Source organism: Erpetoichthys calabaricus, chromosome 5 (genome assembly GCF_900747795.2).
Source record: "Erpetoichthys calabaricus chromosome 5, fErpCal1.3, whole genome shotgun sequence".
Lineage (NCBI taxonomy): Eukaryota > Metazoa > Chordata > Cladistia > Polypteriformes > Polypteridae > Erpetoichthys > Erpetoichthys calabaricus.
In genome coordinates, this window is record NC_041398.2 from 198016515 (window position 1) to 198044363 (window position 27849).

General features: G+C 37.7%; 1 protein-coding gene across 1 annotated transcript in view; it reads right to left on the reverse strand.

Moving 5' to 3' along the window:
• Positions 1–27849, reverse strand: part of lifra (LIF receptor subunit alpha a) — a 147860-nt gene that overhangs the window by 67116 nt on the left and 52895 nt on the right. The gene's annotated exons all lie outside the window — the stretch shown is intronic.

A 27849-nucleotide genomic window follows, 5' to 3' on the forward strand; every position in this document is an offset into this window, starting at 1 on the left:
GCACTAGGTGGTCAAATCAATAAATAGGGAGGTCAAGATCAAAGTAGTTTCAATAACCTTATTTACAAACCTGCATATTTAATAAAGGGCCGTTCAGAATATGAGCAAAAATGTTACTCATGTCTAATATTCACATCCAAATCTAGCTGCTCAAGTAAAGCAAGTAACTACACCCAGACTACGGAGACACTGCTTTCACTGTCACTGTTTATAGACAGCATAAGAAAAAAAATCAGGAGTGGTCTCCTCTACACTTAGGGGGATATGGGGATGGATATTTCAGGAGTACACCGAAAGACAATGATTATATTTTTATATTATGTACATTAAAGAACCTTCAACAACAAATTAAATCAAATTAATAATATATTGAACAATTATTATAAAAGTAAAGTTGAATAAATTCGACTCCGGTTAATGGAAATAGCCCAAAAAATGATAAAAATTTATGTTTTGTACCTAATATTTATATGCACACAGACAATTCCAAAAATTGTATTTTTGGACTCAGGATCTAAAACGTCGAGATTCATCAAAATCTCGAAATGGAATTTTTGGAGGATAACAATACTTTCCCTATACTTCGTATACGTGAAAGTAAAAAGGAACAAAAACGTAACTGAATCAACTAACTATGAGCAAATCAAACAAGCAAGAAATTTATTTGCACACTTCCTTTTATATTACTCAAAAAAAAATAAATTTTCAACTTTAACATTACGAATCTCTGCTATTATCCCATACTTGATGCTCCACTGTCTATTTAACCCAACATCTTCTCCTAGAGAATGAATAGGAATATAGTTTAACATTGTCTCTGTGGGAGTCCATTATCTTAACAGTTTAATTAATATAGAAATCCAAAGAGGAAAATGAAACGGAAACTTATCTTCAAAGAATGTTATATAGTGCTCATCCCTCTAGGACACCCTAAAGTTAGAGTATATCATCTTCTAACTCCAAAAATTCTATGTATAAAGCTACAGTAATGTAAAGTTAAAGCAGTGGTGCCAATATATTTCAGTTGTGAAAGATTGGGTCCTGCCTTGTGCCCTGTGTTGGCTGGGATTGGCTCCAGCAGACCCCCATGACCCTGTGTTTGGATTCAACGGGTTGGAAAATCGATGGATGGAAGTTTAAATATTCAATATATACCATATATCAATTTTTTTCACAAAACTATTTCTCGTCTTGTTCGTGATATGTGACAACTCTGACAAAAGGAGTTGTGAGCGAGGGAAACGGATAGAATCTGTCAATTAAATAACAGCTTTGGCTTAGCCAATGATAATAATTAATGAAACGTTTCAGTAAAGCTGCCACTTCATTTTGTTACTATTCACTGTTCATTTAAGAAAACAGAGTAATTGAATTTATAGATATATACAAGTATTTTACACATACTGTACATATAACAATTATACATTAGCATAAAAGACAGGACTTAAGACACGTATATACTGTAAAACAAAACAGGCCACTCTTAATCTGTTTAGAGGTTTCCTGGATTCTTGATTTTACAGGATTTTGCTTTACTGTTTCATTTTGGAATTTTAACTTGATATCAAAGTCATCTTGTTCTTTTTCTAATGCTTAGTTGTAGACGAGAGAGCTAAACTGTCAACTTAAGGCTCTTATTTTCTCTAAATTTTGTTGAAAGCTTCACATAGTTAGAAATGTATTTGACACAGTTAATCGTAGGTTTGATGTACAGTGATATAGAAAAAAGGAGGGATTTCATTCCTGAAATAATACTTCTTCGCTCAGACAGATGACTCAGTGTTACAGAGTGTAACCTTGGAAGAGTGGATCCTAGTGTTCCTTCCCTTTCAGGCCCTTTCTGGCCATTATCAGTGGAACTTACAACTTTCTACAGTGTAATATTGTCCAAGTACTACTTCAGAGAGTGTAGTAACACAGTCTGTTTCAACTCTGCTTTAAGACAGACAGAGGGTTTTTAAGTAATCAACAAAAGTTGGGACACCTGTGCAAATCGTGTACTTTAACTTACAAGGCTTAATTTATTTAATTGCTGCAGAATGTATGTTGGTTGTAATCTACGAATTGTTCCCTGAAGAAGGCCCATTTGTAATATTCTGGTATTTTGTTTATCTTCAGTTTTTGCCAACTTAAAACTTTAAATTTGAACCTCTGGCAGTTTACTGCTTACCTTTTCATTATTTTATGTCATTCATTGCATTTCAACTGATTAAATTTGAAGAAAAACTGGAAAAAGTTAAGTGTTCTAAAACTTGACTGGGAGTGTATGTGTGTGTATATTATACACACACAAACACACATAGAATACATATACAGTATATGATGATTTTACCAAAATTCCTGACATTCTCAAAGCATATTTAAGAATAACTCAAATTTTCAATCAAAGAAAATGTAATAATTATAGGTTAAAATCATTATCAAACACTAGTCAGTGTCCTTTGAATCTGTATGATTTAATCTGTAAAGCAAGTAGAAAGGGAAAACTCAAACTTTCATGCCGTTGACCACTGCTGCCGAAATGGCAATCATATCAGGTTTCACACTGAAGAGCACACTTGGAATATATAGAAGTTCAGTACCTTAAGAATTTTAAAATAAATTGATAGATGTTGTGTAAGTTTCTAATGTGGCCACTTATATATCACACACCTTTGTTTGTGGTGAGGTTTAGCTTCAATATCTACATGGCACTGCCTTTTAAATGAAAAGCTTTGCAGTGTAGGAATGACTCACAACATGTTACCACATGAACATGGCTTACATCCAGTTTTAAAAACTTACCCAGTGAGGCTTCCAGTTAAACCATGTTTGTGGCTGTCAAATGAAAGAAAACTTTTGATTGAGGGAAAAAGGTGGTACAAAAGGTGCAGTCAATCAAGAAGGCAGTATCAGCAAAATGTTAGGGAAGGAATCGTACTTGCTTTTTTCTATCACCACTTTTTAATTAAATTCAAGTGAAGTGGGCAGAAATATACTTCCCATAAAAGAAAATGTTTAGTGCTATCAGAGTAGTCGGTAATTTTAGGTGACTTTTCAGATTTGCTACAGTGGAATTAGCCTTAAAATTGAATAATACCATACCATACCATTTTTATTTGTTAAGCGCTTAAAAACACAGCATTACAACTGACCGAAGCGCTGTACAGTTAAAACAAGCAAGACTAAAAGCAAAATATTAAAAAAAAACAAACATTAAGAGAGAATTAAAACAGAGACACTAAAAAAAAACAGGTCAGGGGACCCAATAAAACAGAGAAATAGCAAAAAGCAAGTGGGAATAAGACAGGTTAAGAATTAAAAGCCAATGTGAAGAAGTGCGTTTTTAGGTGTGATTTGAATGTGGTGACTGAAGTGGCTTGCCTAACCACTAAAGGTAAGGAGTTCCAGAGCTTGGGTGCACAGACAGAAAAAGCCCTTTCACCACGAGCTTTAAAATGTGCCTTGGGAACGGTTAGGAGCAGCTGATCTGCGGATCTAAGAACACGAGGGGGATTGTGACGATGGAGCAAGAATAATAAAGAATATCAAAGGTGATACTGAACAAAAAGTATGAGGTTTAGGACATCCACATCTGAAGCACTTGCATACTATACTGTATATAAAATGAAACATGTTATAGAACATCTGTAGGTTGTAATCTCTGAGTGCCTTTTAAAAACTGTAAAGGTACATAATTAAAAGTGCATACATATACATCCGTTCACAGCACAGCACATTCATCCGTTAGTCTATCCAACCACTTTACGGTTCTCTTAACATTAAGGGATTAGGATAAGGCAGAAACATAAAGCAAGATAGATTTAGATGGAAAGAAAATCTGTCACAGAATACAGTCACATTAACACCCACACTAAATTACATTGGACTATTTCAGTGTTGCAAATTAACCTAATATGTGAACTCATGAGATCTGGTAAGAAATCCAAGGATCCATAGAAACTCCACATGAATATTTGGAAAGAATGTAAATTGTTCATAGACAGCAACCAAGCCGGGAGGTGAACTTAGTTTACTGCTGCTAATTTCGGCACCCTTGTGTCACTCAAGATAAAATTCATCTTAACTTAAACATTACTCCAATTATTCTAAAGCAAGCATACTAACACTGTTCAACCTGGGCTATAAGTCATCCCTCAATGACAGTATTTTACAACAAAATGTATAAATGTCAGTTCCAGGCTAGTGCTCCAATCCCAGCCTTCCTGTCTGTGTCTGCTGCTGCTCCACACTCATTATGTGGCAGTCACATGACAGGGGTGGGGAAGTAAAAGGGAAAGTTCAGATGGTGGTTTCACTCAAAGTCTGCAAAGTTGGCCTCTGCAACAGGAACTCTTCAGAGCTAAAACTGTGTTTTCGTTATTTCTAGTGTTTTGTGAATTTTTTTGACCTTGTTTTCTTTTTCAGATTACAGATTTCATCTTGTAAAATTGTTTGTTTATATCTCCAATGTTTTTCTGTTTGCCTGTTTATTTTTTAGGACTCTGCTTTGTACTGTATTTACCTATTTTGAAACTTCTGGTTATATTCTGAGTTTGTTTAAATAAATAACATTTGACTTACCCTTTCATCATGCTTTTTACATTATTGGCCAAACCAGACCTGCAGTCTAACCTGGGTTTACATTGGCAGTTCTACTTTAAAGAGGAGTGCTCAATATTCAAGTCTAGTGGCTTGCTTTTTTCTGACAAAAGGCTGGTGCTAAATGGCTGTGCTGTGCATTTTTTCTGCCTTTGTGGGACAACACAGTAACTGAAAGGAATATAACACAACCATTTTTTCCTGAGCACCAATACAAATATTTACACCTTCTTTTCCAGAAATATGGAACTGTAGCTCCTAGTTGCTCCTTAGCTGCTCACAATAAGCACGGATCACACTTGACAAGTGTACTTGTGCACATGAAAATTATGACTGTGCATATGATCTTTTAGCATTTTATTTTCAAGGCCAATTTGTCTGTGTCAACGATGCTGTTTCTGGAGTATATCCAATCTCTGAAATACATTGTTTTAAAAATAAATGGATAGCCCCTGTACATCCACTTGGAGGTTACTTACCCCAGTCCTGCCATTTGTGTCAAAACTCATTCAGAGCGACAGTAATCATTTAGGTGCACATCCTCACCAAGGTGGCAGTTACAGAACTCACACTTGGGAACTCTGAATTACAGAGCAGGTTTCTCTGCCAAAGGAGTTCTCCTATAGCCCAAAAGCCAATCAGGTTTTCTTCTGTACTGGAGCAGGCTCTCTTTCCCCCCTGCCTTGCTCCACTCACCACTTCTGTTAAGCTCATCATTACCCTTGGCTTTTCAAAGTCATGGCACCAATTGTATCCAGTCCAGAATTATCCCTTATCCCTCATCCACCCTGAGATAGCAGCAGTAGGAGTCAAACTTGTATCCTTCAGCTTATAGAACAGCATTCTAACAGACATTCGAGTTTCCATCTCCAAATGTATGACATGATTTTTCAACATCATAACACATAGCATCATCACAGTGTGGTTATATATGAAGGTGGTGATTATTAGCACCTAGGTTTAAGATAAAAATAAAAAATAAAACAAATCCTTCAAAAGGCAAGTTGGGGGAAGAATCTTTAGTCTAGGGCTAATAATTGTTTCTCTCGCGTGCGTGCGTGTCTCTCTCACATACATGCATGTGTGTGTGTCTCGCGTGCTGCGTGCATGTGTGTGTGTCTGTCTCTCTCACGCTCTCTCTCGCTCGCTCACTTGCGCTCTGTCTCGCTCGCTGCACAGGGAATGCACAGGGAGAGACTGAACACGTGCGGAAATCATCTGCACGCACAAACTGAAAGGGAAACTGGCTTGTTCGTATACTGAGTGTGTGGTCGTGAACTTTTTGGTCATAACCCGATTTGTACGTGTACAGAGATGTTCATGAACCGAGGTTCCACCGACATAGAATAAACATGATACATAAAGTACATGGGAAGGCAGAACTCAACCAATAATGGGGCACCCTTAAGCATAGATTCACATAATCAAATCAGACTAATTTAAAGAAACTGATTGGTTAAAAATTCACACATTGTGAGTTTGTGAGCAAAACATGAGAATTTGGAAAAACTCCACCAAAGGCGTAAAGGTGTTACAAACTTTATGGAAACAGTGACAGGGCCAGGCACTGAACTCAGGTCGTGGGCGTAATAAGCACTAACTACTGTACGTACCATCAAGTAACTGAATCTTCTGCTTTAGTGGAAGTATCAACAGATTAAGAATATTAGCTCTTCTTCGAGAATATGTTCTAAATCTTGTCAGGCATAGTATAGTTTTCTGCAACTTCAAAAGCAGTTGTCATGGAGGAGTGCAATTTCAGTACAGTGAATACAAAAACAATACTGTGGGAAAAGCCCACATCCGTTCTAGCAAAAGAAAAGGTTTTAGTCAGGAAACTGCAGGCGATTCTCAGTGATACATTTCCGTGTAAAATCCCATTTTAGTTACAAGTGTATGGCATTAATCAAGTGACTTGGCTACAAAAAAAAAAAAAAAAAACAGTCCTTGCAAGTGTGCTCAACACTTAAAAGAATAATAGTGATTTCAGTAAAAACAAGATTTGCTTGATCACAGATTATTCTATGTGTAAACTGACTGACAGTTACAAAAAAAAAACAGGTTGGTTCAGTTTGATGCTAGCACATTTACCCTTAGTGAGAAAGGTATTTGACTGTAACATAAAAAATATAAGGCAAAAACGGGACCTTGATGGAATATTCACTGACTGCAGTAACTGCATGTTCGTACACATACACATACACATACACACACACACAAACACAACAAAAATGTCAGAGGAAATTAAATGATGGCAATATGTCGAACAGCATGCCTTAAGCTTGTGGGAGGACACCGGAGTTCCAAATCCAAATAAGCCAAACAAGAGTAGACAGACTTGCACTCGGAGGCAAGGCTGACGAAAATAAGAGGATAAGAAAATTAGACAGCTATCCTTAAAATTTATTCAATCATGATGAAGTAATCAATGGATTGACGAAGTAAACATGGGTGTGACCACATTGGTGTTGCTGCTTAATGTTATAAGAAAACATTACATTTAAGAACATCAGTGCTAACATACTACTAGCAATGACATATACATTCATAATGCAAGCAAATAACTTTATACTTTAAAGCCATCTTTGAAAGAAAATGTGAAAAGTTTAACATTAAATCACATTTTGATGTTTGACGGCATTAATGTCAGCCTGAATCTTCATATAGAGTATTATGGGCACTGTGACCAGCAATGCTCAAATATGTTTAATCATTGATTATTAATATTTACCAATACATTTACTGAAACTTCATAATTCCACTTCAGATTACACAGAACCATAGCTTATCATACCAGCATCACATGCAAAACAAGAACAAACGACAAATTAGGTGGCAGTTAATTGTAGAGCGCACACCCACTCATAACAGGCCAATTTCATTCTGCTACTTTTTTTAATATGCACATCTTCGGGATGCTAGCTAGGAAAATTGTGGCACATGGAGAAAAAAACAACACAGACACAAGGAAAAAAATCCAGTCTCCACACTCACAGTGACCAAGAGGAGGAGTGACCAGTCCAGGATCTAAACCTGTAATCCATAGCTGTGGCACAGCTGTGATATCCATTACACCACTGCAGTTATTAATTAAACTGTAGATGTCAGTATCCAACATCCACTAATCAATCCATCCATTTCTAAAACAGGCCCTCGAGTTCAGGACAACAGATAGTCAAAAGCTTACCCTGTCAACACTGGACATTAAGGTGGGAACCCAACCCGAAAAGACAGTCAATCGCAGTGTACATTCACTTATATGCTCACACTCACTAATACTGGGCTTTGTGGATTCCTGATCGAGACTTTCATCATTTCATCTCTCTGTAATATGGCTTTTTTAATGAACAAAACACAATATTCTTAAATTCACTTAATCCAATTCAAGGTCACTTGGAGGGTGTCAATCCTGGCAGTACTGTATGCCAGGTAGGAAACAGACCTGAAGGAGGTACCACTCCATTATAGAGTCCACTCATGACCACACCAAAAAACTAAACTTACCGGGTATATGCACGTCTTTGCGCTGTGATAGGAAAACTGGATAACCCAAACGATAAACCAACATAAATAGAAACAGAATATGCAAAGTCCACTGAGATAAAGGCTGGGTACAGAATTCAACCCCAAACATTGACCATTACACTACCATTACACCCTTTAAAGAACAATTCTTCCAAATTATATAAACTAGTAATGGATTTGAATTTCTGCAGATAAAGCTAAAAAGGCAATGTACGTTTCTGTACATTGAAACTTCATTTTTGTTGTACAGACAGCAAACAGGCATTTGTTTTTGTTGGAACACATGTTCACAGTATTTTGTAATTTGTGGTAAAAGGAGGGCGGCACGGTGGCGCAGTGGTAGCGCTGTTGCCTCGCAGTCCTCCCTGCGTGGAGTTTGCATGTTGTCCCCGTGTCTGCGTGGGTTTCCTCCAGGTGCTCCGGTTTTCTCCCACAGTCCAAAGACATGCAGGTTAGGTGGATTGGCATTTCTAAATTGGCCCTAGTGTGTGCTTGTGTTTGTGTGTGTCCTGTGGTTGGTTGGCACTCTGCCCGGGATTGGTTCCTGCCTTGTGCCCTGTGTTGGCTGGGATTGGCTCCAGCAGACCCCCGTGACCCTGTGTTCAGATTCAGTGGGTTGGAAAATGGATGGATGGATGGATGGTAAAAGGAAGCTTCCCAGTACTTATTTTGTCAAAACTGGTTCCCTGTGGAAAATGCTGACTACTGAGCAGCGCCAAAATTTTATCAATAACGTTCTGATATAATACATTCTGCTAAAAGTGACTGCAGCATGCAACCTTTATGGATCTCCTACCACCATGACTTCACCTAAGGAAGTTAGAAATTATGATACACTTATAAGAAATATGCAATCTTTATTTTTACAGTCCTTTCATTGAAGTCTTAACACAGATGAATAGGCACATGGCAGTCTGGTTGCAACATTTACAGATACACCATTTATGAACTATAACATAAAATCTCAAATCATCTTAATCTAATTCAGGATCACTGGGGCCCAGATCTTATCTTGTTAGCACTCGGTGTACAGCAGGACACAGGACACACACAGGGGCCCTCCACAACACATACACATTGGAGCCAATATGGAATCACCTGTTAGTCTAACATGCATGTATTTTGAGGATTTGGAATTAAAAATTGGGATACACAAAGAAAAATCCATGGGCTGGGGGGTAAGTGGGTGATGTGCAAAGCCACACTGATAATTTCAAGGCATATGATTCAAATTCAGGATACTATATGTTTCTGCTTAGAAATTCACTCAGGGCAAATCTCCACCCCAGCCGCTCATCGACCCTGAGACAAAAGCACTAGCAGGACATAGCAGCCATCTGTATCACTGTACAAAAGGAGAACTACTTAGGTACAGTGGTAAAAGAGATTGCTTTTTAATTCAAAGGTTCTAAATTCAAGTCCCACTGCTATCACCATCTCAGAGAGGACAAATTGTTCAGAAGTGAATAAATTACTGAGTACAGGAAAATGGTGGAGAAAGTATAATGGGAGCTATCACAGAGACAGCCTGCCATTACATAAAAGGTGATCTCACAGCTGGAAAACTTTAGTGGTGACAGTTCTCCATTATTTCAAATGAATAAGCTGCTGCTTACTGACTTAGAGGACAACCTGTCAGAGTGAAGATGGGAAACACAGAGGGGAGACAGTACTTTAACAAATTCTTTTGGTGACATTACAGTTAAAACAAATCCATCACAAACATAAAAGTAAAATTCAAAACTGGTAGAGAACTACTGCATCAGAGATCTCTCTGTAGCAGATACTATATAGATCATGTCAGCATCGACTATTCCAAGTGATTTTTAAATTAACAACTGAAATTGCTGATAGTTTTACTGGAATAAACATGAAACAGTTTTGAAAAACAGAGGAAAAAGCTGTCCTTGTTAAAAGGAAAGTAATCTTTGCACACAGCATAATTAAAAATTCTGATGCTTTCAGTAGATACAGGAATAGTGCATTTATATATATTAAGAGAAATTTCAAATAAAAAAAATTATTAATGATTAAATAATAATGAACTGTGTACTGAAACACTTGTTAATTCTCTGCTATTCAAATAGATTCAATAGCCAAATATTCACCTCTCTTGCTTGATCTTGCAGCTTCTTAATCACTTACTTACCGAAGTCCTCCACCATGCAAACAATGAACAATCTTCAGCTTTTACTGTCCCTCTCTCCATCCTTCCTTCAAATCAATGGATTTAAACATACTGTACATACATCATCATACCAGTAAAACTTCTCTTTTATTCAAGAAGACAGTCACCCTGTGGACCAAATCAACCTTTTCATTAGATCAAGTGGTCTACTACTAACGCCTGTGAGCATGGACACTACAGTGAGGTATTTTTATATGTTATGTTATATTTACTGCTAAGAAATATCCTAAAGTTTGGCACTTTCACTGTATGTTATCAATTCCCAATTGTAAATTAATTCATCCTATAAAATCAGCAGACATATTTGGTTGCATAAAATCAAGAATTCCAAAATTTAAACATGTACTGTAGATATGTGGTTTCCTTTTTGATGTCACCATACCCAAAACATACAAGGCTGTTGTCATGACATCAAAACTCTTGAATTTCACTCTCCAAAAACATGTAGGAAAAGTCTTATAAACTCACTTTTCATGTGTTCATGTGAAATGGAAATGGAACATGTTTTGAAATGATACCTACCTGAAATGACCAACCTAAAAATAGGATTGTGTTAAACATGCATGATTTTGGGGTGGGATGTTCTTAACCCGCATTTGCAGAAAAATATCCACTTTAATTAGATAATAATTTGGAAAGATTGTATCAGAAGGACAAGGACATAAGAAAAGTTTCACAGAAAACCAAACATTTACTCCAAGGCCACCTTGGAGAAATGGAGCACATTAGGCTCCAGCTGTGCAGGACATTAAAGGTCAAGGAATAATTAATGTTCCAGAGAGGTCAACAACACTTGTAAACATGGATTCAGCAAATTCCTTTGGATTCTGCTGTTTACCGGGAAAGACAAGCAGTCTTCTTACAAAACACTTGAAAAAAAATTAACATACATTCCATGTGAGAAAAAAAAAAAGGCTTTTTTTTTTTTAAATTAATACAATATCAAAATATTCTTGTCTGGAAATAGTGCCTCTTACCTACAAAATATTCAGGGTTTCTCAGAAATGATAGAGCAGTATTTAATATATGCATTGTGGAAGATCAGCCGGACTACAGACAGACATAGGACACACAGAAGTCCAAAAACACACGTGTAATTTTTCTTCTCCTTTTAACACGCAACTCCTTACACAGTTCTTAAATCACCAACAATAATGCTCACAGACCTTTTCTCTTTCCTTTCTTTCGTCTTCTCTGCCACACTCACTCCTCCACTCGCAAGCACCGCCCTCTGCCTCCCGACTCCTGCTCCCAGAATGGAGTGATGCAACCCTTTTATATTGCCCCCGGATATGCTCCAGGTGCTCCCTGATGATCTTCTTGCAGCACATACTGTTGTGGCGGAAGTGCTGCATGGACAACCAGAAGCACTCCAGGTGTGTCCAGATTCTCTTTCTCCAGCACTTATTGGTGTTGCAGAAGTGTTGCAGTCAATGGTTCTCCAAGTGCCCTCTCGTGTCCCAGGGAAGGAATGACTTGCCATACCCTTGTGTGTGTATATATATATATGCATATATACGCATACTTTACCTAATTCATCATCCTCACCCTGTCACAGTCTTATTAACTGACCTGTAATTCTTCTTATCCTTGACAGGACAGCAAGTCATAAAAGTAACCACAAAATGGGGCTTAAACCCTTATGCTTTACATGCACTGACACTATTTTTCTATATCATTATCTGTATTTTTACTTTTTACTCTGCAAAACATGAAGTGCTTCTGATAATGTTGTGTGGCTCCCATTTGTAGCACTCAGCTTGTGTGTTACACCACCAAATGAATTGTGACATGTCTTGATGCTGCAAGTACAGCAGTGAGAAATGGGCACAAGGCACCTAACCTAGGAAGAGCAGTTTAAGAGCACACCAGCTGTCAGTACTAGGCTTAAAACAAAAAGATTTTGTTGATGCCTCTTTTATACAGAGCAGGTCTTTGGGTTATTGAGTTGCAAGAGGCTTACTCCATGTAATGATGTAACTTGGGCTTTCTGAAGAAAAATCAAAGTTCACCATAGACCTACAAAAACCTGAAAAACTAAATTTCCATTGAACCAGTTAATATATCCACCCAGGGATGTGTCTTTCTAGAGGGGGGGGTTAAATAAAAAATAATGTATTTTACTAGAGATGTTCTGATCGGGTTTTTAAAGCCAATACCAATTACTGATTTCTTGTTACTGGACTGGCCAATTCCAACATTGGTTCGATTTTTTTTCCCACTTTTATCCCCTAATAAAACTTTTCACACCAAGCTCCTGCATAACCAGATACATAGAAGCCTTATGTCCTATATTAAAAAGTGTTAACTTTGGCATTTTAATTACTAACCTACAGTACATCCACTATATATGAACAAGTTCCATTCCGAGAGTGTGTTTGCAAGTCCATTTTGTCCAGCAAAGTTTACCTGGGCATCCAGTGAACACAATGCACATCCCTCGACTTCTATACAATACATGTACATGGACACCTATTTGTACATAAGAAAATGCTTATAAAAATTAATTTGCATTTTCTTACCAATTTCTTGTTTATTTTAACAATAAACAACAGAAAGTTATTTTTGTTTCCATTGTTTTCCATCAGCTGATATCGCTGTTTATATTATCAAGTAACCTACATGTGCAGACCTAAACTACTGTTCCTCAACTCCTAACGAAAACATATTTGTACTGTACAGTAAAAAGTTAATACGGTATTTGTATTTTTGGTTGCAGATTTGTAATGCATTTTAACAACAAACAACTGAAAGTTATTTTTTATTCCTATTGTTTTTTCATTAGCTGATCTCAGTACAGTAGACTCACTTACCACTAATGAACAAGCCTTCATGACTGCCTTCAAATCCACTTATGGCCACCACACAAAGAGTGAGCAATCGAATGGTATTATCACTTGACACCTACTGCCCATCACTTAATATTGATGCATGGCAAGTGTTTGAGGTGAAGATTCATGGAAGGGTTTGAAGTGAGAACAAAAAAGCATCACAAAAAAGTACTTCTGGCACTAACTCCAGTTTAAGTGTATAAAATTAAAATAAAAGCCCTTGCTAAGCCTGTGGTACTCCTGAAGGGAAGCTCATATCTGAATACAGTAATCCCTCCTCCATCGCGGGGGTTGCGTTCCAGAGCCACCCGCAAAATAAGAAAATCCGCGAAGTAGAAACCATATGTTTATATGGTTATTTTTATATTGTCATGCTTGGGTCACAGATTTGCACAGAAACACAGGAGGTTGTAGAGAGACAGGAACCTTATTCAAACACTGCAAACAAACATTTGTCTCTTTTTCAAAAGTTTAAACTGTGCTCCATGACAAGACAGAGATGACAGTTCTGTCTCACAATTAAAAGAATGCAAACATATCTTCCTCTTCAAAGGAGTGCGTGTCAGGAGCACAGAATGTCACATAGATAGAGAAAACAATCTCTAGCAAACAAATCAATAGGGCTGTTTGGCTTTTAAGTATGCGAAGCACCGCGGCACAAAGCTGTTGAAGGCGGCAGCTCACACCCCCTCCGTCAGGAGCAGGGAGAGAGAGAGAGAGAGAGAGAGAGAGATAGAGAGAGACAGAGTTTGTTTTTCAGTCAAAAATCAATACGTGCCCTTCGAGCTTTTAAGTATGCGAAGCACCGTGCAGCATGTCCTTTCAGGAAGCAGCTGCACAAAAGATAGCAACATGAAGATAATCTTTCAGCATTTTTAGATGAGCGTCCGTATCATCTAGGTGTGCGAACAGCCCCCCTGCTCAATCCCCATACGTCAGGATCAGAGAAAGTCAGCGCAAGAGAGAGAGAAAAGTAAGCAATCTAGCTTCTCAGCCATCTGCCAATAGTGTCCCTTGTATGAAATCAACTGGGCAAACCAACTGAGGAAGCATGTACCAGAAATTAAAAGACCCATTGTCCGCAGAAATCCGCGAACCAGCAAAAAATCCGCGATATATATTTAAATATGCTTACATATAAAATCCGCGATGGAGTGAAGCTGCGAAAGGCGAAGCGCGATATAGCGAGGGATCACTGTATCATACATTAGAGTTGATTAGGACAAGTCAACGAGAACAAGCTGTTCACAAAATCCGACCAAAGGTCCCACACTACTTGGTTTTGTATAGCATGTTAATTTGGTTCTCTGAGTGAAGAAGAACTTACCCTTAATGAGTTTCCAACTGTATCACTGTGTACTTTGTTGTTGTGTTGAACACGCTTAATTCCAGACATCTTGGGGTTGAAATAAAGTGCGTTAACTCAATGCAAACACAAATACAGCCAAAAGCACAGCCACTTGTAGAAGATGCACACACATGAATGAGAATGTAAACAAAAATAGCATGGGTTTTGTGCCCCATCTAGCGCCAGACATGCAAACTAACTTCCGCACTGCTGCAAAATTTGAAGTTATGCTACAATTTTTAATTTGTCACTTACTTAAAGAAGTTCGTAACTTAAAGATTTGTATGTGGGAGATTTACAGTATAGACTTGTGACGATGTGGGTTCGCTCCATGCTCTCATCCGACTTCTGGGAGATCTTGAACCCGACACCGTTGGTAATGTCACCGATGAGCTAGACAGTGAGGCACAACAAAGCAAGTGGATGGTGCAAAAAGTGCAAAGTGCTTTTATTAAAAACAGCAACAACAAAACAAAGTGTCTAAATTAAATAAAGTGCAGTGTATCAAAAGTCTTCAAATAAATAATCCATAAAACAGGTGAAAGGTGGAGGTTAAAAACACAACAGAAAAAATACTCTAAAAAACCCGAGGTTTAAACAACGGCTGGAAGCAGTCTTTTTAAAAACACAAAGCCCGGTGTCTCCTTTTACTGGTGACTCCCCTGCTTCTCCCATCCAGGCTATGCACCAGGGGAGTCACCCTACCTGCAGTTGACTTTCTTCACTCGACTGGTCTGGTGGACTCCCGATCCCTGGCTTCGTTCAGCCCCTGCCAGACCAAGACTTGGCTTCCCCCAATGGCCAGGGCGCTCATATTGGGGATTCAACTCCAAATCTCCGACTCCTGCTGCCTTTGCTGCGGCGAGCCAACCTTCTCCTGGTCATTCTTGCTCCAAACAAGCGTTCAGCAGGAGCAACCAATACCGTCGGCATTCGGGTGCCAGCCAAACACCCCACTTAGGCTTGTCTCTCTCAGCTGCCTGCATACATCCGTGAGTCTACGCGCACTCGCTCGCTCTCCTTCTCACTCGAAAACACTGGCTCCTTCACTTCCTGCTGCCTTCTTCCTTAACCTCTGTTTCTCTTTTTCCTCTCCTCCTAGCCGCCTCACGCTTCTATTTATCACGGGGACGTGGATCAGGTGTGGCAATCAGCAGCTCCCGGCAACAATTACAGATGTGGACGACTCCTCACCTGTGCACTTAATCGAGGACCGCCTGCATCACGAATTCCCCCAGGAACCGCTTCCGACCACACTACCACACCCCCTCTCTTAGCCGCGAAGGTGGCGATTATTTATTTAAAAAGTGGCCTTTTTGACTTGAGCTGTGGACCCGCTACACCACAAGACCACAGGTGTTAACTGTTCTTTTTTTTTTTATTAACAAAATTAAATGCTTACTGTTCAAGGATCATAAAACTACTAAAACTGATTAAATTTCCTTACAATACACACTACATACTTTAATTAATAAAATATATACAAAAATAATTTACCCATAATACATATGGCATAAAAGCCATCATATTGTTTAATTAATGTACTTATCTGAAAAAGTTTAATTAAAAATGTAGCTTTCACCATTTCTCTAACAACAAAAAAAATTATATACATTTTCTCAGACAATCAATCAATTGATATTGACAGTGTGATGGACGACCGGCTATGGACTCCGGTCGCCACCCCCAGGCCGCTAGGAGGAGCCCTCCGGACAGCATGATGGTGCCCAGAGTTCCAGCAGGGCCTCATGGACTTTGTAGTTTCTATACACAGCCCTGCTGGATACCTTGGGGACCACCAGGAGTCGCTGTAGGGGGGCTAGTGGGCTCTTGTGTGCCCTATAACCCGGGAGTGCATCAGCATCACGTGTCCGGAAGGAACGATGTGCTCCCGGGATGAAGAAGAGGACTGTTTGCCCTGACCCGGAAGGAAAACGGACTTGTTGGTTTGGCCAGGAACCATTTCCGGGTCAGGGGCTATAAAAGGACTATGGGAAGCCCAGAACACTGAGCTGAGCTGGGAGGTAGGGTGGCGAAGTGTCTGGGCGAGGAGGATTTGTAGTATTGTTGGAGAATAGTGGTTTATGAGTGTGGTGTGGAGAGTGCTTGGTGCACTGTATAACAGAAAAATAAATAGTTGTTGTACTTTTACCTCGTGTCTCGAGTGGTACCTGAGGGTTTTAGAGGTGGCTCCAAGCCTTAACTGCTACAACAGTTAAACACTGCTTAAATAAATATGCACGCACTTTTAGGTTTTAATCATTTTAAGTTATTCATTGCACTACGGTTGTTTATTGTTAAAATATACATTTACCACATTTAGACATTCATTCTTAAGGTGTAATTATAAATATGGATTACCATTTTAATTATGTGGTACTTATTTCTTACCAAAACTTATGCTGTATAACACACAGGAACAAATAATAAACAAAATACAATTCTTTAAAAAAAAGCTTTTCTTGCCGTTAGTCTAACTGCACAGGACGACTTCTCAGATTCCTTTTTCTCAGTTCATTACTCCACTTTTTTTTTAAAGTAAAGGGTAATATTCCAATTGCCTCTTGCTGCCACATAAAACAAGGCTCCACTTGCTGCTCTTTGTTTACACATAATGCCTTGCATAAAAGGAGCACTACAACTAAATTACTGTAAAGCTTAGGAAAGCACCAGTTTACAAGCCTTTTTAGTGAAACTCTGCTCGATCGGCTGCCAATCTAAATTAGCAGAGCGCCCATATGAATTACCAAATCTGCATGGCTATTTAATTTATGCCCAATTTCATATGTTCATACTAAAATGCAAACAAAGTCAATGGTGGTAAGACGTGGATATGAGAGACAGACCTTCAAGAAAGAGAGAAGAATGAAACCTAATGACTGCTGTACATATTGTGGTCTGCAAATGAAAACTTCAAAGTTTGGTAGGGTTAGGAAATTGAAACTCCGGAGGAGGTTGAGGTGTGTCAGACTATATGGAAGAAATTATACATATGGTAAGCAACCCTTGTTTTAAGTGTCCTGAATGCCTTTCTAAATCAAAGATGTGTTTAGCTCTGTAAGTGTGGTCTTTGATTATTACATTTTTGAATGCCTTGTGACACAAGATGATCACAAGATTCCAAAATCTTCTCTGCTGTGTAGACAATTCATTCAGTTGGAATTCTGAATGGGCAGAGGCTCTGTCAAACCAAACCGTTCAGGAGAGTGTTAGCAATTTTCAATGAATGTCTTACAAAACTATACAAGTACTGATTGGAACAGACTAAATGTGTTTAAATGACAGAGGAAATACATATTAGAGATTGCACATAGGCTTGCAAAAGAGAGACAGTAAACATACATGGTTTGAAGTCTTAATAGGAAAGTTTGAAATGCAACTTCAAGAATGGAAAGGCATTATCAATGACATGGACACACAGCCCAGTACAGTATACTAATTCCCAAAAATAAAAACTATAAAAATAAAGTATTATCACAGGAATTAATTGTAAAAGCATAGTAGTGGGTCATCATAAAAAATGGAAAACACACTTATATATGAACCATGACTCTTGAATTCCCTATTGTCTCTCTATTATGTGGATGATGACATACTTGTACATCTTATCTTTCTATTCATTTCTTCAGAAAAACAAACAAATAAGCTTAATGTTTAGCATATGGCTCCAGTCTGAAAGGCAGTAACAGGACAAAATCCTCATAAATGATTAACACCCATGCAATTCCAATTTTTGTTTACCAGGTAAGATAAGCTCATTTGTATCCACTTAAGTACACATATAGAACTCCCTTTTTCTAAGCAAATATTATAAATACAGATAAAGAAACATAATAAGCAGGTACCATTTTACATAAGAGCTCATGTTTCTAAGCAAATATTATAAATACAGATAAAGAAACATAAAAAAACAGGTCACATGTTATTTTACAAAGTATTAATCTGAAAGCGGCAGAGAAAAAATAACCAGAACCAAAAAAAAAAAGAGGAAAAGAATATTTCTGGAATACCAAGGGGCTCTTGCTGGTGCATCCTACATCTTTATAATTAAACCTAGTTAAGTAGCATTCTTTTTGATAAGGTAAAAATGTAGAATTATCAATCTGTTTTAGTAGATATTTTAACTATAAAATTGAAAACACAGTATAATATTTTATTCTTTATTCAATGTATTTAAAGTTTGGATAGCAATGCATCGAGCTATTGGTGTCACTGCCTTCAAAAGTGACAAGTTTGCAAAAAAGGCTTATTTTTAGGTAGAAACAACACAAGAGCAAAAGACAAGACAATGAGCATACTACTGGCACAGATTTATAACTTCTACATTTTACACTTAGTGAGCAGTTAAGCAAAATGACACCTTTTATTGGCTAACTAAAAAGATTACAATATGCAAGCTTTCGAGGCAACTCAAGCCCTTTCTTCAGGCAATAAGTAATGTTACACTTGAAATCCTGACTGGACAGTACATAAACATTTACTGACTTCAAATAGAGACAATAACTTTCCTGAACTCCTGGAATCCTGTAGTAACTAAACCATCACCAGCTATAAATGTGTATTTCAATCTTAACAATAGTTTCATGTAATTATTATCCACTCACATGTTCTATAGGCATGGCTGTTGGGCTGATGTTTCCCTATACAAAACAATAATGTTGACAGTTATTATGTCCAACCCATGCCTGCCCCAAATTGTTATTTCCATCTGAAAAAAACTAAATGGAGTCAAGATAAATCATCGCATATTTATAAGCTAACTAATCCAATCAGTAAAGGTTAAACTGGAAAAAGTGAGTTTAATTAGACATACAGGTATATAAACAAAAGACCTGTATGTGTATGGAGCAGTCTGCTTTGCTCACGCTCAACCATAGCTACTAGATGGCACATGCATTGCACTTTTACATTTTTTGAGGACTTGCATGCACCTTACTTCTCACTATAAACACCTGTGTACAGCAAATGCTGCTGTACAACAGTGACGTCGTGCAAATGACACAGATAAAGAGACAATGTCAAAACAAAGTAAATGCTGCAGCTCAACAATGTGCAAGTGAAAAACCTTAGCAACAGAGGGCAAGGCTTGAAGTTTTCACTAAAAACATGGTCCATCTGGAGATATTTTCTCGAGATAAAGAATAATAGGACTCAGATGCCAGCAATATGGCTAAGATATGGTACTGCCATTGTCTTCTTACGAAAGCCACTTGGGCAACAAGCACAGGTGGGACCACGTCCTCTTAAGAATTACCAAGTGCAGAGTTAGCTGACGCCTTTCCAAGTTCATGAATATAGTAAAACTGCTAGGGAGTCTTCAGGTTGTTTTTTGTCACAAACACCACACGCAGCTAGTTTCAAAATAACCTATGAATGTCATAGAAGTGGTAGCACTGGGGGAAATCCCAATGAGTTGAACATAAGCCACAAGACAAAAAAAAAAAAAAAAACTGAAAAACTGAACTTCAGAGATATTGACATAAATACTTTACTTACTAACAGAGGTGAAGAAAAAAAAGAAAAAAAGCAATACAGCAGCAGTTCCCTAACTTTTTCTGTTCACGTCGCACTTACTGTTTGCTTATTAAAGTTCAATAAAAACATGTCCATTTTTAGGAGGATAAGAACAACAACTTTAAAAAAACTATTTTGATCACAACACCAAATAGAATCTAATTATTATTTGTTAACTGTATAAAGTAATCTTTGGCCATTGTTGTCCTGAATTAAGTAATAATATATGGTAGCCACAGAGGTTTAAGGAAGTCAATTTGACAGAGATTCATCATCTTTTACCTGCCTACTACTCCACAAACTGCTCACCAAGCTGCTTGCCCAAACAAAAAAAAAACTTTCCATTTTTTTTATTACTTCTCAGTCTAATCAAGCCCACAAAAGCTTGCTTTACTTTCCCACATCTCTGCTGAGTTAGGTCTGGTATTGCTTCAAAAGCCACAACCTCCCTGGCACAAGCTGGTGGAGCCACCCAGGCCTTCTGGCATAATGTCCCTTTGGGAAGATACACACTCTTTTGTAACAGGCAAATTTGGAATCTTCAATAAATGTATAAGCATTTCTTCAGAATATGTAATGGAAGCTAGAGTTCTAAAAGAAAACTCCACATGGACACAGGGAGAATGTGTAAATTCTGCATAGGCAGAACCTCTACACCACCCAATCCATTTACTATAACACAAACCATTACATCATACTAGAAATTACATCCAAAAATAAAAGCCTTTCACTCAGTTTAATTGCATAATGTACAGCAGGCAGGTCAAACACGTGGCCCATGGACCGCATGCGGCCCACAACAGAAATCTATGCAGCCCGCATGACAGATCCTAGTTAGCACTAAACTTGTACAAAATGATTAATATCATTTGTGATTGAATCATTCTGCATCTTCGCCGATACTTATTGACTTTTCTTACTTCCGCCTTCTGACAAAAGCACGTTTTCCCATGGCATTACGGTACCGGAAACATCATCTGCTAGTATAGTTGCAGCTGCGGCGTCAGCTCCTTGATACCCTAGGCATGACACTGCCCACCCCCACCATGAGCCTGACCAAAGTTAATGAGCCGCGACCTCGCAACTGAAGTGCTAGGCTGCAGCGAGCCTGGCAGGCTACACTAGCCTACTGGCTGAGTCTGCTGAGACTGGCCACTGGGAAGAACTGACCATCACGAGTAGTAATAGCTCGCATATTTTCATATTTTTTTGCTCCAGTTTTCTGTAATTTTGTGCTAGTATTGTAACGAACAGTTAATGCAGAATACAGCTGAAGATCTGAAGTGAACGCGAGAAGTTGGTGAGTTGTTTATTAACAAATTTTTGTGATTCTGAGTTTGTAAAATTAGTGTAGGTCAGGGGGCTTTTTGCATATCGGCTTATTTTACAATATAAACTTTGAAGTAAACTTAGTAAAGTAAAATTTGATTTTTGGAGGATTTGTTTTCCAACTTGAATTACTGAGCAATGAATTCAGTGAGCGTTTTTTTGATTTCAGTTCACATGAACAGGACTTTGCGCTGTCACCATACTCTTACAACGTTGAGAATGTGCCTGAGAATATCCAAATGGAATTGATTGAACTGCAGTCAGATTCTATTCTGAAGGCAAAATACAATGAAGTTGGTGTGCCAGGCTTGTATGCTTACCTGCCACCCTTGTATGTGCAGATCCATAATTTGGCATCGAGAGTACTGTCTATGTTCGGAAGCACTTACCTTTGTGAGCAATTGTTTTTGTTAATGAAAGCTACCAAAACCCCACATCACTCAAGAGTTACTGTCGAGCATCTTTCATCCCTCATAAAAGTTGCAGCTGCACAAGATTTCAAGCGTGACATTGGCAAACTGGTTACTAACAAGAGATGCCAAGTGTCGAGCCAAAAGAAATAGATCTCAGACTGTAAGACTCCTATATAAGGACCTAGCTAAGAGGCTAAGACTCTAAGGGCTCGTTTATACTTCACGCTCAGAACGCGTATGTGCCCGAATCATGGCTGCCACGTGTTCTGAACGTTCATTTGATGTGTCCTCTGAGCAGGTCCTCAGAAATTAACGCGACGCGTGCACGAGTTGCAGTACCAGCAAAAAGTCAGGGGGCGCAGTGTGCTAAAAGTTGGAATGTGCCGTCAGAGTCTCTGTTTACTATCTACATGTGACAGAAAGCCGCTTTGCGGATCCTACGAGATCGGTGTGCGCGCTTCGATATGGTGAAGCAAAATGCCGACATACAGATATATTCATGGTGCTTTTATATTCAAGCGTCGCATATTCCCGATCATAATGACACCATACGTTTTAAAAGTCTCACATACCGTCTTCTGTGCTGTCTTTTTTTCTAGGGTTTTCTCTGCTCCTGACAGCAGCGGATCGCCAGCAATAGATTGCCACACAGAGCACATTAAATGTATGATATTCCAACTCTCTGCACATCTAGAATCCTTAAATTTATACTTGATATCACTTTCATGATGAAAAGCATTAAAGTATGTATATTACATTTTACAGATAAATCGGTAATTTCATTTAAATAATGAATACTTTTAATAATTACACACATGGGGGTGACACAGTGGCGGAGCGTTAGCGCTGCTGTCTTGCAGGGAGTCACGTCGCTGATATTCCCTACCTGGAGTTTACATATTTTCCTGCTGGGTTTCATCAGTGTGCTCCAGTTTCCTTCCAAAGATATGCAAATTTGGGGATTTGGTGCCGCTAAAATGATGCTAGTGTATGTTTGTGCTTGTATTCACCTTGCGATGAGCCGAGGCTTCGTCCTGGGATTGTTTCTCACTCGTGCCCAATGCTTGCTGGAATGGATACATCCATGGATTTAATCAATAAACATTCTTTACAGAGATATTGCAGTAAGGTGTCATCGGAATTTAATGGGTGTTCCAGGCAATTCACAACACAGTGAACATGTTCTCACCGTGATAGTATCTCACACTGCTACCTGGTGGATTCCTCCAGATGTACACAAAGTACGCGCACAAGTATAAACACTACAACTCTTGCATAGCAGGAGCGTCTGCTGCAGCATGCGTCGCGTGAAGTATAAACCCGGCTTAATTGTACGCTGTTGTACAGAGATTGTATAGAAATAAATTGCTTTTCTTTAAACTTTTAAGTGTTACTTTTTTTAAAGTTTTCAATATTGGAAAGAAAGCTACAGTAACTTTGTATAATAGTATAACGGTATTTTTTACAGTGCGGCCCGCTGACGCACGTATGGCAGTCGAAGCGGCCCACCAATGGTAGTGAGTTTGACATGGCTAATGTACGGAGTTTTATTTAACATAAAATTTTAAATAATGCAACCAAAGCTGATTTAGTCTTTAAATGTGGTTGTAATTTAGAAATGCAGCAAGGTGTCAACATTCAAAAATGTAAAATTACATGATAAGCTGTTTTACAGGTGTTTTATCACTATCAAATACATTAAGAGAATATTATAACTACTAAGAGCAATCTAATCAAATTCAGCTAATTAAAGATCACTTCTTGTCTAAAACCTTTTTTCTTGCATTAATTTTTTGAAATGTATTATACATTTTGTCACATGTTTAAAGTCTTATGGGGCCAATTTAAAGTTTACATCAGGGATAAACAATATAGTGCAGAGACACTTCAAATAGCATCTATGGTCTTCCGAGATGGTAGAATTTTTCTGAACCTGACAGTAACTTCACCTGGATATACGATATTCGATTTGCTTCTGTATTCAAGCAAAATCAATATGAAAGAAAGATATTGTGCTGTTTAGGAGTATTTTTTAATATTCCACTACTTCATCTAAACTTTAAATAAAATCCACATTCAGCGCTCTTTCTAAGCATGACTAGAACTGTTGTCTGGGGATGATGAGTGTGAGAATAGCATTGAACAAGGATCAGCGTATTAGATTATAACATGTATATAATAAATAATAATAATATAATATATATAATAATATAATATATATGTAACTCTGTTGTTTTGAAATAGTTTAGTTTTATCTGGGATGACAATTCATGCAGCACATCTAATGATAAAACATGGTATCGAAAATGAAGATCAAATGTGTTACAATGACCTCTTCGTATGCAGTAATGAGCCCTATCATTTACAAAGTTTCATAAAGTATTTGATGTTCAGTTGCATAACATATACGCAGAGGAGCAGCAGGTGGAAGAAGGTAACTTATCTTACTCCAAAACACATTTTCGCCTACTTAAATTGCGCCCTAAAAATACTTGTAACCAATGGGCTTTAGCAGTATGGACGTGCATTTAAAGTGCGTTTAAAGTGTTGTGCCTAGGCATAATTCTTACACACTCAAAGGAGCTGCTTTCATGGTTGACTTCTGCAGGTATCCCAGCTAGTGCTGGGCGGTGTACTGGTTCATACTGAAAACAGTTTTTTATTTTTGTTATGATATGGATTTTTCTTATACTACAAAACACCGGTTTAAATTGCCTAAACAACGTTCGGAACGTGGCGCAGCGGGAAACCTTTTCACTGCTACACCGCTAAACACATGCAACGGAGTACATGCGTTAGTGGAGGTAATACACAGTGAAAATGGACAGAGAACATTCTGAAACTGAAGCTGTAGCAGACAATAAACTTGAACATGATGACACAGAAGAACTTTTTGCTGGAAAAAGGAGTCACGTCTGTTGTCTGGAGATACTTTGGATTTAAAAGGTCGGATGTGGACCATTATGTTCAAATGTGTGAATACTGTTTCTATACTACTGGATAATACTGCAAGCCAAGTTGTACTTGTTTCATTTTTTTCAATACTGTGTAATGTACCCGAGTACTGTGTAATAGTGTGACGACATGTTGACTTTATTCTCAAAATTTCCACTTTAATCTTGACGCTTATGACGAGAAAAAAGTCGAAATGTTGACTTTATTCTCGACATTTCTACTTTATTCTCCCCATTTGTCGAGATTAAAGTCGACATGTTGACTTTATTCTCGTAATTTGTTTTTAAAGTAGAACATCGTAAACTAAACTTCATCTTAAAATGAATATTTAATTTACTAGATTTTCTCAATCCCCGTCATAAGTTATGTAGCACATTAAATGCTTTGTGTTAAGTATTCTCAGAGCCATGTTAATCGCTACGTGCTTCTTAAACTGACTTCCTCTTGCACTAAGAAGAGGTGCAGGCAGCACACAGAATACATTAATTTCATGATATTCCTGCTCCCTGAACATTTAGAATGCTAAGATTAATACTTGATATAATTTTCATGATGAAATGCATTAAAGTATGTATTAACCATGTGGGGGCATGGGTGTTCCCTGCATTGAATTTGCATGTTTTTCTGGTAGGTTTACTCGGCGTGCTTCAGTTTCCTTTCAAAGTCATGTAGGGTGTCGAGTTTTGTTATGCTATATTAATCCTGCTAGTGTATGTATTGCTCGTATTCACCCTGCGATGTGCTGGCGACTTGTTCAGGATTTCCTCCTTCCTCGCACACAATGCTTGCTGGGATGGGCGCAACCCTGAATAGATGGCATAATTAAACATGTATAACGAAGATATTTTATTTAAAGTTCTGAACACTCCGTGTCTAAGTTTATACCTAGTTTTAATTTCACAAGGACGTTTATCGTGTGGTGATCGGTTATGTGGAAGCCCACTCAGATGAACATCCATTGAATTCTGTGTTCGTGTCTCCGAACATCATATCACGAACCCAACATTTACAAAATTTTTAAGTTAAACATGTGCGATACCCATTCATACATCCAGTTTTTTGGAGTCTCGTTACACCTGCCATAAAGTTCTCTACATTGAACGTACCCCTGGGGACCCCTTACTGCGAGGGAGCAGGACTACCGTCACACTACCGTGTGTGTTTAATATCTGCTTTAATGCATTTCATCCTGAAAATATCAAGCATTTATCTTAGCATTCTATATTTTCAAAGAGCAGGAATATCATGAAGTGAATGTATTCTGTGCGGCGATCGCTGCTTGCGCCTCCTCTTAGTGTAGAAGAAGTCAGTTTAAGAAGCGCGTAGCGATTAACAACTGGGTCGGGGAAAACTTAAAACAAAGCATTTAATGTACTACATTAACTTATGATGGGGTTTGAGAAAATCTAGTAAATTAAATATTGATTTTAGGATGAAGTTTAGTTTACGACATTCTACTTTAATTACAAAATAAACAGAGAATAAAGTGGACATGTCAAGAATAAAGTCAACATGTCGACTGTATTCTCGACATTTAGGGTTTTTTTCTTCTTCACTGTGGCCCTAATACAATTCCATAGGGCTATACCACAAATAGCATTATAAATGCAAGTTGCAGTTTTATTATTTATGTATATAGCTTAGCTTGAAGCAAAGTCCATATTAATGCAATTTGCCTTAATGATGGTTCAGTTGGTAAATATGTCATCACCAAGTTGCACTTGTTTTATTTTATTTTTATTTGGTGAATACTGTGTAATGCACCTGGGTTCGAAGTCTTGAAGTAATAGTATTATTATGCAGTTTAATGATGGTAAAGTTGTTTAAAATGTCACTTTAACGTGTCAGTGGACAGAGATTGTTAACATTAACAGAAAGTGTAGTTGGTTTACAAAAAATATTTACTATTTATTCCTTTTCTAAGACATGTTCAGTGCAGTACAACTTTTGACAAGCACCTCTGGATATTTTACTAAGTCTAAATGCCTCTTTGGATGGTTGAAAATATGTTGTCAAAATTTTAGTTTAAGTTGTTTGCAAATTTTTTTCAATAAAATTGTTATATATTTTGACTGCAACTGTCATGCAATATGATTCCTTCTCTTCATTAGTGCTACCCCCTTGAAAACTATCACTTTATGGGGCCATGCAAACTTGTATTAATACTTGTGTGCACATTAAAATGTTTTTTTTGTACAATGTTCAATTATCATGACAGTGGAATAGGTTATTCTTAGCCAGTCTACTGTAGTAATTGCAGTGGAAAATGTGGTTAACATCCACTTATGCATGGGAAAAAAATACCGTTGAATACTGTGAAACCGGTATAATTTTGAAAAAAATACCATGATATAGAATTTTGGTCATACCACCCAGCACTAATCCCAACCCTTTCTGACAGCCCACAGCCACCTGAGGAGCATATCATTCACAAACATGGACCCAATTGGCTCTACAGGTACACTTTATGGTCTGGGATATCTGAATCTGTTAAGATTATTAAAAGTCAAATATACAACCATATTACTTTGTCAGCAGATGAAATAAAAATCTGTGTGACAATATAATGCCAAGTTTTAATAGGGAGATGTCACTTTTACTGTTCATTAGAACTGAAATTTAAAAAAAAATGTTTCGCTCCATGTCCACCAAAATATCAGCATCCTCCTCAGAATTTTAAGCAACGCTTACAGATTCTTCCCTGGTGCACGCCGTGTAAAGTAACTATCTATACTGTATGGAAAGAATGATTACAGAAAATGTTAAGAAGACTGGATGCAAAACACAAGTTACCGAGCTACAAATACAGTACTTACTATGCTTGTAATTGTTATACAATAAATACCCATCCACATCATAAAGACTTTTAAACAAGAAAAAGCATTTATATTCAAATACATAATTTGAAACTGTTAAAATGATGTAAATCATAAAAATAATATACTCTATGCATAATATACACATGTACATGAAACAATATCTATGATTAGTACAGTAATGAATCAGGAGCTTTGTCTTTACTTATATACAACAGTCAAATGGAGAGAAAGAGCACAATGTTTACTGACTGGTAAGCATTGATGCAATACATATATTTGAGTTTCCATTGTCAGTAGAGAAGATCCAAAACAAAAATGATTAGGAAAAAATGTTATTTGAGATGAT